Source organism: Lissotriton helveticus, chromosome 10 (assembly GCF_964261635.1).
Source record: "Lissotriton helveticus chromosome 10, aLisHel1.1, whole genome shotgun sequence".
Lineage (NCBI taxonomy): Eukaryota > Metazoa > Chordata > Amphibia > Caudata > Salamandridae > Lissotriton > Lissotriton helveticus.
Window position 1 is genome coordinate 241,240,068 of NC_136071.1, and position 17,955 is coordinate 241,258,022.

The following is a 17,955-nucleotide window of genomic DNA, read 5'->3' on the forward strand; positions in this document are numbered from 1 at the left end:
GAGAGGTGTGGGGAAGCGGGCAGAGCAGCTGACTCTGGAGCACGGGGCTCACGGTTCGATCCCTGGCACAAGCGGCAGCTCAACTCAGCACCCTGCGACTCTGGGCAATACCTCACTTAATCTCCCCGACATCCCCCAGGGCCTTGAGACCCCAAGGGGTAATTAGTTTGTGCTTTACAAATACCAGATACATACATACAATGGCTACTTTCAGAGTGTCTAAAGATATATTCTTAACTTATAGTGAAGTTTTCCCTGTGGATATAGTATGCTAAGCCACTATTGCGAAATAGATGTTCTCTACTATCTCTTAATCTTACAAGATGAGACTCAGTTGAGATAGCCCATATAATCTTTTCATATTTAACATGCCTCAAATAAGAGTTACAAATCTCAGCTAAGGTAGTTTCTTGTAGCAAAGTGTATTGGCTCTGCCCAGTGCTTAAATTAAAACACAAAACAAAAAAAAAGCAAGCAGTATCCATTTGTAAAAAAATGTTTTATGAGTCTGTCAGCTGTTTCTACCACTAGCACAATTCACTTCCACCAATAATGCTAATGATGCGAACACAGTCAGCTCTCCCTTAGCGCGAGGGACACATGTAAGAAATGACATATAATGAGGAAGTGATGGGACTGTAATAGAAGTGTAACTGCAACTAATGATGGACGGAATGCTGAATGATTGAAACATTCTCCCCCAGTCAAGAAATCTGGGTTAAATCCATTGTTCTTTTGCCCACTACGCCATGCCAGACTCAAATAGAATCATGTGTTAGCGCCACTTTTGTTTTAGGTGGGTTCATTCAAGGCTTTCATCCCTGAAAAACTATTTAGAAAAATCTGTGCCAAATGGTGAATTTTCACATAAACGGACCAAAAATGCAGAGGCTCGGACTGGGAATTAGTGCTTTTGCACAATATCAACCGGGAAAACCTAATCCTCCACAGCAGAATTTGGGTCTAACACTACCAGGAAACCTTTGAAAAGTATGGGTAAATTACTGGATTTTTCTGCAGAACTTTCCTAAAAATTATAAGTAGGTAAGCAAAATTTGATTATGTAAATTAAGGAAGGTTATCATTCATGAACATGTATATAACATCGTCATTTACTTCTTTTGTCAATAATGCCCCTTCTAACTAGATTTTGCACATCTACTCGAAGAAAAAATTACTTATCTTTGGTAACGCTTTATCTGCTACAGCATTTATCTAGCGGCAGCTTTCTTACCTTAGAATATTCCCCAGGCGTCAAACTGAATCCGTAAACTTTTTGAGCAGTACCCTCTGTGCCCCAGTTGGTGGCATTGTTTAGCTCCACAGTGGCGTCATTGTACATGCCATAAGTGATGTGAATGTTGCCTATATATGTGGCACCCCCAGCACGCCAATATCAGTTACTTTGTCGCGAATATTCTATGCCAAAAGTGCAAAGTCAATAAGTTTGCTGATGTACCAGTGTGCAGACACTAAGGACCTCGCAGGGTTAATCTAAAAGAAAAAATCACGGGCGAGTGATGTGAAATTCGTGCTCCGCGAGTACCTGGAAGCGCATTTGTGTGGGGAACGGAGGTGCCACCGGCTGCCTGCGCGACCCCCTGGCCTGTGAGAGTGCTGTGTGCGGCCGTCCTGAAACTCGAGCTCGGGGCTGCTGTGAGATCGATCGTGGGCAGCGGCTCAGGAGCGGAGCTGTGGACACCCCGCAGAGGCTGATCTGGACACTGGAGCTGTGCACGGAGCCCGAGAACACCACGGATGCCGGCAAACCCTGCAGAGGCTGCCCTGGCTCGAAGCTGACTGGAACCTCTATTCGAGGTGAGGAGCTAGTCCTGACTGCGCGGGGAGGCCTCCGGCCGCCATTTTAGGCATTTGCATTTATGGAGGTGGTGCGAGAGGCGAAGGCCAGGTGGAGGACTCTGCACTCTGGGCGGTTACCTTCTGCTGCCAGGCCCCGCGGACCGTTGGGGGGAGCCACGGATCAGGAGGAGGTGACTGAATGACCGCCCTAGCGCCTGTGTAACTCACCACTAACGGTCAGTCACTTCTAGAGCTGGGAGGAGCGCCATAACCTGCGGGAATCGAGCCACCCTGGTGGTGTAACCCCAGACGAGGTGAAGAGTATTGGGAGCGGACCAACTGCTTGAGGAGCACTCTGGGACACAACCACTTGCTGGCGCTTGAATTTGCCCCCCCCCCCCCTGTGGAGTTATACCTGCGGTCCCGGGTGGCCCCAGCTCAGTGCCCCTCTTAACTTTGGAGGTAGCACAGTTTCATATTGACCTCTCTCCCCTGTGGCATACAATTGGGGTTATTGGCAGAGAGTGAGCTGCGGAAGGAGGTGCCGACACATACGACGTGGCAATGCGGAGCAGACAGGCCAGTGTTGCGACATGAGGTATTGGATGTCTTGAGTGGCGAGTGACACGGGGAGAGATTTGTTGGCTGAGAGGGAGGGCGCTGGCTCTGAGTGTAATTTGAGTTTGCTGGATACACTCTGTTTGTGTCCTGATTGGAAGTTGGCCTGGTCTTCTCGACATGGGTTAACAAGATGCCAAACAACCAAAGCTCACATTAGACAAACGATCCACGCGCCAAACTGACCCAAATTCAGATGCGCAGATGAACAACCAACAAGACACACTAGCAGAGGATCGGGGTGGGGACTTGCGCACTCATGCTGAAAATGCTCTCAAGCCTGAGAAACATCGATTCCAAGCTAGACACCCTGACTGCACAGCTGGACTCGGTCAAGAACCAAGTGGCAGTGCATGAGACTCGCCTAGATGTTCTACAAAACTGCCAAACCTAATTCCACGAATTCCAAATGGAGACCAAAGAACAGTTATTGCATATGGATAAACTCCTAGGGGTCATCCGTGCCAAGAACGATGATTTGGAGGCGAGGTCACGGAGAAATAACATACTTATAACTGGCATTCCGGAGACCACCCCCATTTCCAAAATGGAGACCTTTGTGTCAGATCTATTGCATGAGCTGTTTGACCCCCATCTGTCCCCTGTTTTCGTGGTAGAAAGAGCACACAGATACCTTGGCCAAAAGCCTTCGGTCGGGGCACCACCTAGACCGATATTGGCCAAATTGCTGAAATATCAAGACCGGGATAATATACTGCAAATGGTGAGGGGAAAAAGGCCAAGTATCCTACAAGGGCAACAGCATATCGTTCTACCCGGACTTTACCCCAGCTGCACAGGCGGTGAGACGTGAATTTTTACAGGCCAAGGGAATACTCATGCAGGTGCAAATCCCTTATTCCTTGCTCTACCCAGCCAAGCTGAAAGTCTCGTATGATGGCACTGCACATTACTTCACAGATGCAAAATCCGCTTTAAAATTTGCCAAACTCGTTGGTGGGAAGAAAACCAAAGACTCTCGTGGAGCAGAAGCATCTGTGACTGGCCAACTTAGTGACAACGACTAATCTGGAAGTCTGCTGCCTTTTGTACTGAATGCCGGCTTTGACACGTTAAGGAGTCATGTGGTAACAAATGTGCATGAAGCTGTGGGGTCTTGCAACGTATACTGTTCAGTTATTTGCTTTATTTAGGGGTGTCGGGGAGGGCTTGTAACGTACACCGCAGTACTCCCGGCCACCCTGTTAGTTCAGGGGATATTGCTGACGCCACTACACCCCCATGGGACGTTTCCATTTTATTTTTAACGTGGACTACTTTGTTTTAGTTGGTTATGGAGGGATAATCTGCAACCTGATTGGGGGTTGGAGTGGGTAGTGGGTGGGGGCTGTTTGTTTGTTTGATGCCAGTAGGAGTACGGGATGTTGGTCATCGTACACAACTTTTTCTGTGACTTTTACACACCTCAAATGCCTAATCCACATTGAGAGACACGTTGAGGAGACGCACTCGCTGCAACATTAAACATGCTTACGCGGAACATTAGAGAGTTAAATGATGGTAGAAAGTCCAGACTTGTGCATAATTATCTATCCAGGCATAACATTGATATATGTTTATTGCAGGAGACGCATTTAAATGTTATACCATCACAAAGGTTAAGACATCATAGATGAGGTCACATGTACTTATCCATTTATTCCAATTATGCCTGGGGGGTAGCTGTGCTGGTCAAACAAGGGGTAGATTGCCACGAGGGGGCAGAGCATAAAGATCCCGATGGGAGGTTTTGACCCAGTCCTCTTCAGTTAGTGGAAGATGCCAACACGCCTGTCCTGAACCCACTTTTGGTGGGAGTACAAGTGGGAAAATTAGTTAGATGAGGAGGTGAGTTCACACTTAGCCAGCACCACCCTTAAGGTGGGGCAGCTGATATGGACCCCACTTTTCCAAATCCTCCATCTTGTGTTGGAGAGATTTTGCTTATTATGATTAGGGTTATGCCCACTTCCCACAGGAAGTGGTCATATAGAGGGTGTAGTCACCCTAAGGTAGGTAGCCCATTGGCTACTACCTGGTACTCTCCATAACACCCCTAAGTTGAGTATTTAGATGGCACCCCTTGATAGAGAACTTCAGATACGACTGACCTAAAGAAGAAAAGGATGAAGAAGAGCTGCTAAACCAGAGAACTGAGACCCTGCCGTTGAGTTTTAGTGTGAACCCCTGCCTACTGTTTCAAGACTCAACAATCAAGGTGAACTGTCTTGTCCTACTGCTGTGTGGCCTCTAAGAACCCCTAAGGTCCACCAGCCTTCGCCAATTGCCAAGAACTCAATTGGAGTGAGAGGAGCTACTCTCCTGCAGTCACCAAAAACCACAGAGTCCCGTTCACCAACTTGCAGCTCACCGGCCCAACTGATGCAGCAACCGACCACAAAGAGGTTGTCTTGCTCTGGAAGGACAGATCTGTCTCCCCTCTTGTGTGGAGGCACCAGGGCCAACTGAAGACGTGTAGTACCAATCCATGGGGAACTGGATGTCCTGTACCTACACCAACCGCAAAGAGTCCAGTCAAGACTCAAACTGCCCAGGAAGCAAGCACCCGTCGAGGGATGTCAGCCCATGAGTCCCACTCCAGAAGTGGCTTATCAGTCTTGAAATCGTTCCTGACAGCTGTTTGCTACTGACTGCGAAGACCGCCTTTGCGCACAGAGCCTGGCTGACCTACCTGTTCTGCACCCAGCCCACCAGCCCTGGGTAATGACCAACCGGCTGTACTCCCGTGCTACTGAGACCTTTGCAACCTGAGCCCCTGCTTGGGAGCTCTTCGACTTGCCCACAAGTCCCCCTCTGCAGCTTGTTTGATTTGGTTATTTATAGATCATGACTATCACTCCGAAAGGAGCATACTGGCGCTATGTGAGAGGAAAAGGAAGACCATGCCATCGCTTAAATGTGCGATGAGCAGAGGTATCTGAGGATCCAAAGATCCAAGTCTTCAAGGACTTTCTGAACTGTGGTTCTGCTTCCATAAGCTTTAGGTGTGTAGACAGGAGGTTCCAGGCTCTAGTTCCTAGAACAGCTAAAGATTTACCTCCTTTAGTTTTGCACCTAAAGGCAGTGGGTTTAAGAAAATTTACTGATGAGGATCTGAGTCTCCTGACAGTGGTGTAGGGGGTAAACCTGTCCCATAGATATCTGGGTCCTAGGTTTCTGGAGGCTCTAAAAGTGACTAGCAGAACCTTGAATAGGATTCTCTTATGCATAGGAGACAAGTACAGGGTTTTGAGGGCTGCTGAGGAAGATCTACGGGGCAGTGTCAGCACTAAGCGGACTGCTGCATGCTGTACCACATGTAGGCTCTTTAGTACTTGTTTGTTAACTGCTGCGTGTAAGCTGTTACAGTAGTCCTGTCTAGACAGGATGAGTGCCACCGCAACGGTTTTCCTTGCAGAGAGCGGAATGTAGTTAACCACTTGGATGCTAATGACTAGGGTAACTCGTCATGGAGTGCCCATTCATTTCAATGGAAATTACATTGAAGTGCCAGAAGATACTTAGCATCCAAGTGGTTAAAGAACTTTTGAAGTGTACTGATTATGTTGAAGAACGTCCCTGCCACCGCCAGGGCACAAGGTCGAAACGAGAGTTTCACTCCCAGGTTCTTAGCTACTTCTGCTGTGTTTGGTGCGGCAGGTGCATTTTCAGGCCAAAATTGTCTTGGCTTGAAGGGATTGTCGTTCCCTATCTGCAGGGTCTTGGTTTTATCCATGTGGCATTTAAGGTGGTTGAGCTTCATCCAACGGATGACCTCTGTGCGGCATAGCTTAAAATTGAGTTTTGCGTTATTAGAGTCTTTGTCTAAAGCCAGAATCTGATGTGTATCGTCTGTATATGATGTTGTTTCAATGCAAAAAGAGGTTATCAGTGAGATGAGCTAGGCCATGTAGATGTTAAACAACATTGGGCTGAGAGATGAGCCCTGTGGGACACCTAATGTGATGGGACATTCTGTTGAAAGGAAAGTTCCTAGGGCCACTGCTTGTTTTCGTGTGGTGAGAAAGGATTTTATCCAGGCTAGTGCTGTGTTGGAGATGCTGCTATATGTTATCCGGGTTCGGAGAATGTCGTGTGAAATGGTATCAAATGCGGCTGGCAGGTCTAAAATAATTAGCACTGCCTTTTTACCTTTAGCTAGGGTTAATTTCATTGTGTCAACTATTTCTAGTATTCCGGAATCCATTGTGTGTTTAGGGTGGAAGCCAGATTGGCGGGGTGTGGTATTTTGGCGTTCTCAAAAAAGTTGGTCAGTTGTCTATTACCTAGTCTTTCTGTAATTGTGCCTAGAATGGGTAGTAACGATATTGGTCGGAGGTTTGTATGGATCCATAGTCAGTTTTTTTTTTAATTGGTTTGACTATTGCCAGTTTCCATTCCGCAGGGACTATTATACCTGTGGCCAGTGATGAGTTAACTATATTGTTAATTACCGGATTGACAATGTCCATGATCTCATGAAGGACCGCAGCAGGACATGCATCCATGGGGGAGACCGATTTGCAGGCGGTTATTGCTTCTCGTGTTTGCTCAAATTAGCATTTTTCTAAAGCGTGTAGGAGAGGCCCTGTGTGGGTTGGGTCAGGCTCCAACTGTAAATGCTGCATGTGTGTAACGTTAACATCTTTTTGTATATTGAGAATTTTATCCTCAAAGAAGACAGAAATCTGGTCACATAGTGTTTGTGATGTGGGTATTTCCCTAGCTGATATTTTAGGGTCGGTGAAGGATTTTACAATTGTGAAGATCGTTTTCTGATCATGGCGGGCATCTAGTATTTTTTATGAGAAGTAATCTTTTTTTGCTAATTTAATGTTCAGGTGATATTTTTTCTACTTGATTTGAAGAGGATATTGGGCAAGATGTATCAACGCTTTTTGCGTTCGCAAACGGGCCGCTTCTCATAAAACGGGCCGTTTGCGAACGCAAAAATGCATTTTCCAATGTATCAAGCTTTAAGAATTCGCAATATGGGTAAACGCAATTATTTGTTGTTACCTAAATTGCAAATGCAGTTAGGGAATCACATTTTGCGATTCCCTAAATGCTATTCTTGTAGCCCACGCAAATTGCGAAATTGCTTTAAGGAATCGCAAATAACCACAAACTTCAAGTTGGTGGTAATTTACGATTTCCTGAAAAATTCACTTATTTGCATTTTTCAAAGTGCCCTGTGGCGCACATATGCACATTTCAGGGGTGCAACAGGGTGTCCTTTTGGAACCCTTGCATCCTTGAAATTGCATGCGCAATTTGCGAGTACCTATTGGGTACTCGCAAATTGCGCAAGCAATTCCCATTTATTCCTATGGGCCTCTTGGCCCATAGAAATGAATGGGAAGCCATTCCTTAATTGCGACTCAATTTGCGAGCTGCAATTAAGGAATGCCAAGGAATCGCAAAATATTTGCAAATTTTTAATTACATCTCGTTTTGCGATTCTCAAATAGCGATTCTCTAAAAATCGCTTTTTGAGATGCGCAAAACCATTCTTTGATACGGGAGTGTAGGATCTCCTCCATTTCAGTTCCATTTATTTGCACTGGAGGTGGAGCTCTGCTAGCGTGGGCGTATACCAGGGCGTAATGATTCTAGACTTTAGCTTATTTGTTGGCAGTTCTAGTGGGGCTAGCTCATTGCTAATTGAGGTCATCCATGTATGAAAGAATTGGGTATCTTCCAGTAAGTCTCCTGATAGTACTGGAGTGGATGCGCTTGCCAGGTGTGGCAGCTTTGTGTTTGCTACTAGTTTGGCCCATTTGCGACTTGGCTGTGTTGGGGACATTTGCTTAGAAGGGTATTTGGTCCCTGAAATCTCAAGGTTGAAGGGGATTAACCTGTGATCTGACCAAACTTGGATGATTGGGGTGCTAACCGTTAATGAGGTGGAGTTAGAGCACACTCGTTCTAATGTGTGGCCAGCCTGGTGAGTGGGTGCTGAAACCAGTTGGTGGATTCCCAGAGTTTCTAAGATTTCAAGAAAGAGGTCTACTCCAGTTATCTCCGGCATTCTAGGTGTAGATTAAAATCTCCTAGGAGTGTAAAGTTAGAATACCTGAGTGCAAGGTGACTTAGTGCATCCCCTAGTGAGTCCAAAAATTCCAAGTTAGGATCAGGCGAGCGGTAGATGAAACCTTCTGTAAAGGAGGACGAGGCATTGAGTTTGAAGTAGAAATCAGGGCTTTCTGCACCTTTCAGGGAGGGGGGGTCAAAGTTAGTGCATTGCAGAGAGTCGTGATAGATGATGGCCAATCCCCCTCCTCTGGTTTCGCCTCTGTCTCGTCTGCAGATAGTGTAGCTAGGGGGGAGTGTTAGATAAATACCCAGGTTACACCATTTCTTAAGCCATGTTTCGGTGAGGAAAAGAAAGTCAAGTTGCAGGTCCACAATTAGCTCTGTAATGTCTAGGGCATGTTTACAGAGTGAACGTGCATTGTAAGTACCCCCTTGAGTAGTGAGTGACTTAGTGCTTTATGTCTAGTATCTGTGGGCTTGGGACTGGTGTCTATGAAATTAAATAACGATCCTTATTTGCGGCATGTTAGAGGAACTTTGACCTTCCAAGATACCAAACGACATTCACATTTTGTACCGGTGTTAAATGTCTTTAAAAAGTCTGATGACATTGTATTACCTGGGCAAAAACAACAATTGATGGACAGAATGCAGAACAATGTTATACATTCACCCCAGTACAGAGATCTGGGCCTAAATCAATCGTTTTTTTGCTCACCATGCCATTCCAGTTTGAACCCAGCCATATGCAAATCAGTCTTGACCCTGTACCTCAGTCTTGACCCTGAACAGTCCAGCCCGAAGTGCCAAGCCAGGTCCTCCCTGGACTGGAAACAAGCACCCTAAGACCGGTTTCGGGGTTTCACCCCTCTTCAGCCAGGATGGCTTGATTCCAGTGGCATGGAGAGCATGGGACCCACGTCTGGGCATACCCGTCCCACTTGGGGTGACAAATGCAAAAGCAACAATTGATGGACAGAATGCAGAACAATGTCATACATTCACCCCGGTACAGAGATATGGACCTAAATCCATAGTTTTTTTTTTCACCATGCCATTCCAGTTTGAACCCAGCCATATGCAAATCAATCTTGACCCTGTGCCTCATGGGAACAGTCAAGCCTGAACTGCCACTGTCCAGGGAGGACCTGGCTTGGCAGTTCGAGCTGGACTGTTCCCATGAGGCACAGGGTCAAGACTGATTTGCATATGGCCAGGTCTAACTAGGGTGGCACGGTGAGCAAAAAAATGATGGATTTAACCCAGATCTCTTGACTGGAGGTGAATGTTTTGATTTGTTCTGCATTCCGTCCATCAATTGTGTATCTTTTGCTTTCTCGCCCTAAGTGCGCCAGGTATGCCCAGACGTGGGTCCTGGGCTCACTGTGCCACTGGAATCAAGCTATCCTCGCTGAAGAGGGGTGAAACCCCAATACCGGTCTTAGGATACTTGTTTCCGGTCCAGGGAGGACCTGGCTTGGCACTTCGGGCTGGACTGTTCCCATGAGGCACAGGGTCAAGACTGATTTGCATATGGCCAGGTCTAAACTGGGGTGGCACGGTGAGCAAAAGAATGATGGATTGAACCCAGATCTCTTGACTGGGGTGAATGTTTTGATTTGTTCTGCATTCCATCCATCAGTTGTGTGTCTTTTGTATTGTATTGTATTGCCTGGGGCAATTGAGGAGCGTGACTGGCGCTGGTCGTGTTCTGGGCGCAGACGGCCGGACCCACAGTGTGCATACTCTGTGCGTCCGCGTTGGCAGGCCCATCAAGTACTGAAGCCTGCCAACCACTAGAAAGCTGCAGAGCCAAAATGGCGGCTCCGGACAGGCCTTACTCCTCTTGGAAGGGGAGGGGAAGAAGGTGCAGGTGCATGCAATTTGCATGCAAGGAAGGGAACGCACAAACAGAAAGTCCAGAACGCGAGAACTCAGTGTCAGACTCAAATTCAGGTAAACCATATTTGTTTCAATGCAAGTCGGTACAATTAGAATTCCCCAACTTTAAAAATGCTTGAACAGTGTATAGAACGGCCTAGGGTCAATCAATTAAAATCGTTTTCAAATACTAAGAGTAATGTGGGCAATTTCTAAAGTGCAGGAGATTTAAAACAGAACAGTTTTTAAAACAGAGCAGTGAGGTGTGCAGTCTGACCTTTTCTGTCTTCGCTGTTTCTACGTGTCCCCCCCCCACTTCTTTGTTGCACGCCAGCTACCAACGCCTTCAGCACCTTGCTTCCAGTCGAATCTGGGACTCTCCTGACGAACCTCGGGTACAACTTTGGAACTTGGCTAGTGACCACTCTGAACCAGCACCATCAGGGCACGCTGATCTCTTCTACTTCCCACAGATCCCGAGTCCATCGTGGGGGCCAAGTCAGGGAGTAGAACCCATGCAACTGGGCTCACAGGATTAGGGGGTCAAGGGATTCCAGTCGCCGACACACTCACCTGCTATTACCCCGCATAGAGCACACCTCTGTAGGCTGCGGGGGTCCCCTAGACTCCATGGGGTTGAAGCACCAGCGAGACGGCCGTCTACCAGCAGCCCTGGAGTCACGAGGAAGCTGGTTTTCTCCCAGTGTGTCTGCAATTAGGAGGAGGAGGGGGGGAGGGGTAGGACTTCCTCTGGTCAATGAGCCACCTGGGTCCCCACGTCACCCGGGCCAGCTCTAGGCAGCGGCGCATCTCAGCGCGAGACAGCCAAGGCTGCGGGCCATGATAAATGTCCCTGCAGCTCCACTGTGCCTAGGGGTGCATATCGGGTGGGCTGGAAGGGTCGATGGTGGCCGGGGGGATATTATCAAATAATGGGGTCCAATGCGGAGCTCCAAGAAGCGTTCAACATCTTGGCTCCGCAAGCCATGCCCCTTTGCACAACCTACTTATGCCACCACCCTCTCGATAGCTGCTTTGGCCAAAAGAGCTTGGACTTCCTGACAGAGCAAGAGAATTAGTCCTCCACCAGCCGGTTTGAAGATAGTGGCATGGGCGGCATCTTGTCTGATGTTATGGACTGCAAGTGGGTGCCATGGATCTTTTGAGGGCAAACTAAAGTGGTTTGGAGGCTGTGGCTGCCGGAGAGGTGTCAGACTGGGTCAACCTCTATTTGGTTGTCCCACAAGGCTTGGGGAAACCTTGGCCATGAAAGGACTTGGGAGTCTCTTGGCCTTGGTGACTAGGTGAAAATGGATGCGTTTGGTGACCCCTATTGTATCCACGGAAAGGGTGGAAGGCTGAGTGGGGTTGGCAGGGGGCCATGGAGAGGCCCAAGGTCCTGGCAATTGCCCAGTTGCCCTAAAAGCGCTCCAGTGTTGAATCTGCCTTTTCGCCAAAATGGCAGGTGTGATCTAAGGGCATGTCCACATAAGGGATGCCTGCGCATCCCTGAAAAGCCAGTGAATCTCAACCAGACATGGCCGCTGACGACACAATCCATCTGCCTAGTGAGTCGGTTGTGTTCAGTCTGCAGCGAACAGTAAACTTTGCTGGGTCTCTGTCATCTGTAGTAGCGTGTGAATGTGGGCACCACTTGTGCCACTGAATCCCAAACTGTGTGGGTGTATTGGCCCGAAAGGCACACAGTGTTCACGGACTGAGGCTCTTCGAGGCAGGCTGGGTCCTGGGAGCGGGGTGATGGCAGCAGGCAAAGGTCCTGTGCACAGACATCCCTGTGCAGGGCTTGGCACAGGCCCCAAGCAGGACATCAATGAAAACTTCATTAAAGGGGAGGAGGAGTTCTGAGGGAATGACTTCCAGCTAAAACACAAATGTTTTAACTGCCACCAAGGGCACCAATGTCCAGGTCCTCAACTGCCCATGTACCACAATCGTATATGAGGCCCCTTCCTCCCTAGCCACACTAGGAGGAGAGACTAAGGTAGGTGCATGGTGAGGCGTCCGGACCACTGGCATCAGTCAGTTCCTCATACCAGTTGTCATCGGTCTCCTCAAGGGGGGTTTAGAAACAGGGAACCTCTGATACACCCCCATCAGACTCCTCTCCAAGCCTGTACAAGAGAGGAGGCACTAGCTCAGACTCAGAATGTCTGGTTCCAGCTGTTGTGTCAGAATCTGCATTGGGCGACACCGATCCGGCTCCGTATCGGAGTCTGGTATGATGATGGGGTCAAAGTCGCAGGAACGGGTTCCGGGCAGGTTGCGGTCTCGGAAGCAGAGCTGTTCAAAATCCAACACTGGATCCACAGGGCTCAACTGGTGCTGAGGGCAGATCTGCTGGAAGGAATCCAGTGGGGGCACCTGCTGAACCCATGGGGCCTAAAGGAGTTCCAGAACGGTCAGTCTGCCCAAAAATGATGTGCATCGCCACATAAAATTCACAGAGTTGGGTGGGGTTTGCTCAGACTACTCCATGAAACTCAGGGTAGAAATGAATGGACCTTGAGAGAGGGGTATAGAATGATGTAGCTCTAGCACCACGTCCGATAACCTGGACTGGCGCGGCGAAGTCAAAGATCGCTTCGATTTATTTGATTTCTTGTGGAACTTACCTAATGAATTTGAACATGAAGACAAGTGCCTGGAACGACTCCACAAGCTGGCTCAGTACCTTTTGCGCACCCGGGACCTGGTACATCATGGAGAGGACCAGCGTCAGACAAAAAGGACCTTAAGGGAGTGCTCCATATGGGATTCATGGTGTGGCAGTCCTCCCATGCCTTGGAGTCATGGTGCTGCTCCAAACACCAAAGACATACAAGATGGGGTCTGTCACAGACATCTGTCTGTGGCAGGAACAACAGGGCTTAAAACCCCACTGGCTTCTTGGGGGACATGCCTAGCACACTGGGAGACAAGGTCTAGGAAAAAATATTTGACAGAAACAACAAATAAGGTCAGCCAAAAAGTGACTGGAGGTAGCTCAGAACAGATGTCAGCGAGCTGGGGTGGCACATATTTGGGATGATGCGAAGATGAACGACGCCACCTACCAGCACGCAGGGGTACTGCTTGAAAAGTTTCTATATCCAGTTTGCCATCCGGGGAATATTCTAAAGTAAGGAACCTGTAGCTAGAAGTATCTATCAGATAGAGGCAGAGTAGAAATTATTTTAGTTATACACATCTCACAATGTCATTCTGTACATAGAAGCCTTCAGTAGTCACTATCAAAAATAAGTAGTGTGCCAATGTCTACTGTTCTATTTACTAAACTGAAACAGTTTCTATGATTAGCCTCTTTCACTTACAGTGCCTTAATCACAGTTGGGACCATAAATCACAATCATAGTTGGGACCATAAATCACAACCATTGACAGTGGACCAATCGCCATTGAGTGAGGTAAGAAGATAAGGTGAAATGCAGAGCCTATTTAGGTGAAAATTTAAACCTATCAAAAGAGCACAAGAAGTGGTATAAACTGATGCCCTTTGAACTTTGGAGGCAACAAGTCAGGACTGTTCATGGGGACCACCATAATAGAGTCTGGTTACAATTATTAAGTGACGGTGGTGCCAATTTGCAACAGTTAAAAACTGTACTTCTGGGTTTGGAAAAAAAATCTTACAGATGTCCAGGTCATTGTGGCTAAAGAAACCTGGCCAACTTGTATTGATATATAAAAGAAGCCACGTTGCATGAAATATGTAGACAACCTTTCTTCAAAGTGGGGTGGCTCAGATTTTAATCTTGCAATCTGATCAAGCTGCCATCCTGATGGAAATATATCTGGAGTAGTGTGGCTCACTGGTTAGAGGCGGCAGGCCCGAGAGCAGAAGTCGGCCCGGGACCAGGGTTCAATTCCCGTCGCGGCAGGGTCATGGACCTTGGTCAGCGGACTCTAATTCTCGCTTCGGTGCTTACTCTAATCAGGGGTTCCACTCGGCAACTCTGGGCATTAGCTTGCCTAATCTCCACAACGGCCCCACCAATTCCGGGGATGCCTGGCTCCACCTTGGGGACTCCCAGCAAGGGACCATCCCACAGGGAAAGCCAGGACGGGTTACCCAGAGTTATACAGCGCCAGGAAACCTATGGACGGGTAGCAGTGCGATTTACAAGCTCAAAAACATTTACATTTACATATCTTAACCTTGTGAATTTCCTCAGATGCCCGACAGCATCCATAAACTCTTTACAATAATTTTTGCACGCTGTCTGGTGGACCCATCGGTCTCTGTTGTGACTCTGTACATAACATGGAGATGTGAACAAGAGCCACATTTGCGTGCTGATGTAATTTCCTCTTTCTGCACCAGATCCAGGGCTTCACTTCTACTATTTTTTGTTTTCTTTTAACAACTTTGTAAAAAAACTTTTGAAAGTGTGCAGAGATTTAATACCAAATTCCCGCGGCTACGCACCCCACCCACTCCACACAACAGTCTGTAACCATGTTGCACTCTTTGCAAGCAGATATCAGTCATGGATACATACAATATCTGTCTTCAGTGACTCTCAGCAACAAATCTGATTCCAAGTCCTATGACAAATGCTACCCAGCATTTCTTTATATTTGTCTACTTCTCTTGATAAAATGCAATACGAAGGATGTTGTTTTCGAGGTTGCAGTCCCATGTAGTGTCTTGATGAGCCAAAGAGAACTTGATGCAGTGTTTTGCCTGTTTGTTTAAATAAACTATGGTAGCAACAACTTTAAAACTGACATGAGGAAGGAGATTCCAAGGCCAAAAAGATGGTCTTGAGCTTCTGGCGGAAGAGTTACTTACCTTCAGTAACAATATATCTGGTAGAGACACAGTCTAGCCGCAGATTCCTTAACTTAGAATATCTCCCGAGGCGTCAGACTGGATCCGGAAAATCTTTCTTCCCCAGCAATACCTCTGCACGCCGGGAGGCGGCATTGCTCGCCTCCGTCCTTACGTCGTCCACGGAAGTGACATAAATAGAGCCATATAAGCCCCTCCTGGCGAGCTGACATCAGTTTTCTACAGGAAACTTTTCCGCGCCACAACGCGGAGCCGTGCAAAAAACTGCGATAGCATAGGAACAGTGTGTGGTAAAAAAGAACAAAATCATTGAAAAAGTACCCGGAGGGACTGAAGGGAGCCCACAGAGTACTTGCTGCGAGCAAGGGCCCAACAAATTGCCAAGAAGTGCCTCACCTCGAGGGGGCAACGACTGCGGCACAAAAGATATGACAAGCCAGGCACAGCTTGTCACCACAGGAGGGTAAATTAAAAGAACCACAATATTGAAGCAACATGTTGCAAGATAACTTACTAGAAGTGAACGACTACTAGAAAGTTCACTACACACACCCTCCAGAGATTGAAGGACTGTAGCACCAAAGAGAAGCCAACCCAACCGACTGCCAGAGAAAGAAGGAGGTATAGGTGTGGGCGGTGGGAGGGAATTAAAAACAGAATAACTCCACGCGTGAGGAGCACAGGTGGAACAACATGAGAAGGTAGTACAAAGTATAGACCTGAACCACCTTAAAACATGGACAGAGTGGAGAGTCAAAGGGCTTGAAAGCCGAACCACACCCCCTGCACCAAAGGAAGGTGCGGGAACACGCCAACAACCAAACACTAGTACAGAGGGGAGTCCAAAGGGCCCCACGTAGAACACACCTCTGGAAGACTGAGGCTACCAGAAAGTGGGGCTAAGTGGAAAAACACCATATGAAAAGGCCTTCGCAGAGCGGGGAGGATGGGAGGGCGTTAAGGAATCTGCGACTAGACTGTGTCTCTACCAGATATATCGTTACCGAAGGTAAGTAACTCTACCAACTGATAGAAACATCTAGTCGCAGATTCCTTAACTTCGAATAGATGCCAAAGCCATACCCCATAGGAGGAGGGTCTGCGAAACAACCACCAAATTCCAGTCGAACATATAAGTCAAGAGGCTAATGAAACACTATGGAAACCGCAATGCCAGGGCAACTGACATGAGACCCAGGAAAACTCCGTAAGGAACATGAACAAGGGATGGCAAAGACCCCAAAATCCATCCAGTACAGTGTTAGACCTCTCTCGTCCAGACACACGTGAAAGGAAATACAGAACTAGAAAGGTCAATCCCCTATACCAACGAGGAAAATATAAAAGACCTTGGCACAAGCTGACGATGGATAGCTTTGCCAAACCTTTTATCGACCAATCCATAATAATGGAACAGATGGATCAAGACCCCTCAGCCATGCTAGATAGTTTTAATCTAGCCTTAACAAAAACTCTGGACATAGTGATCCCACAAAAAAAGGCGTCTTTGTCACCAAGGGGACCCTCAGCCCCATGGTACTCAGATGAGCTTAGGTCTCTAAGAACAACATGCAGAGCACTAGAGAGGAAGTGGAGGAAGGGAAAACTATTAGGAGACAGGACAACGTATAAAGCCGCTCTAGCTCACTGTCATCAAGAAATAAAAAAGGCTTGATGTTCCTATATCCAAAATCAAATTGAAAAGTCAAAAAACTCGACCAAAGCTCTTTTTAACATTGTCAGAGATTTCTCCTCACCCTCAGTATATCACCAGCAGAGTCACAGGATTTATGTGATTCCATAGCATATTTTCTTCATGAAAAAATTGAAAAAAATCTACTCCAATTTTTCGGACCAGGACACTAACAAGATCCAAGCAAATGAAAAGTCGGATAATTTCCCCACACCTAACAGAGCTTCGCTCAACCACTTTAACCACATTTCACTTGCGGAGACAACGAAACAGCTAGCAGTTGCTAAATCAGGCTCTCCGCAGGATATCTGCCCACCCAGTACAATGGCTCTCGTGTCCTCTGTATGTGCTCCTGTTATCCAACAAATTTTCAATGTATCTATTGAGACAGGCCTCATTCCTAGGGCCTGGAAAGAGGCTTCCGTGCGGCCTATTTTGAAGAAACCTACCGCAGACCCACTGGAGCTAAGTAATTACCGACCGATATCCCTGCTCCCTTTATTGGGGAAATTGCTGGAATCTAATATAAACATCCAGCTCAGTCAATATCTGGAAGCAAATGATCTGCTGGACCCCTCCCAGTCAGGCTTCCGGCCAGGGTTCAGTACTGAAACTGCAACACTGGTGGTCACCGACTCGCTAAGACGCACCCTCGATGCCGGCGGCTCTGCAGTCCTGATCCTCTTAGATCTCTCCGCGGCCTTTGATAAGATATCCCACCAAAGGCTGGCGGAGAGACTAGGCGAGTGTGGCATTGGAGGCACCGCCCTACAGTGGCTGAAAGATTTCCTAAGCGACAGATGGCAAACCACTATGTTAGGACCATTTGTCTCAAAAAGGAAATTCCTGCTGGACAAGGGGGTGCCACAGGGATCGTGTCTGAGCCCCACCCTATTTAATATTTATCTATCCCCCTTGGCAAAACTCATCCAATCCTTCGGCTTTGAGATTATCTCCTATGCTGACGATACGCAGCTACTGTTTCCAATTGGCAATAACATCCTGAATGAGAAACAGCGCTTCATGGACAGTATGCTGGCAATCGCAAATTGGATGAGGGAGCAGTCTCTACAGCTGAACCCGGGAAAAACAGAGCTAATGTTCCTAGGGAAAT

General features: G+C 47.5%; 1 protein-coding gene across 3 annotated transcripts in view; it reads right to left on the reverse strand.

Annotated features, from left to right (window-relative positions):
- MPRIP (myosin phosphatase Rho interacting protein) overlaps positions 1–17,955 on the reverse strand; it is an 845,921-nt gene that overhangs the window by 61,821 nt on the left and 766,145 nt on the right. The gene's annotated exons all lie outside the window — the stretch shown is intronic.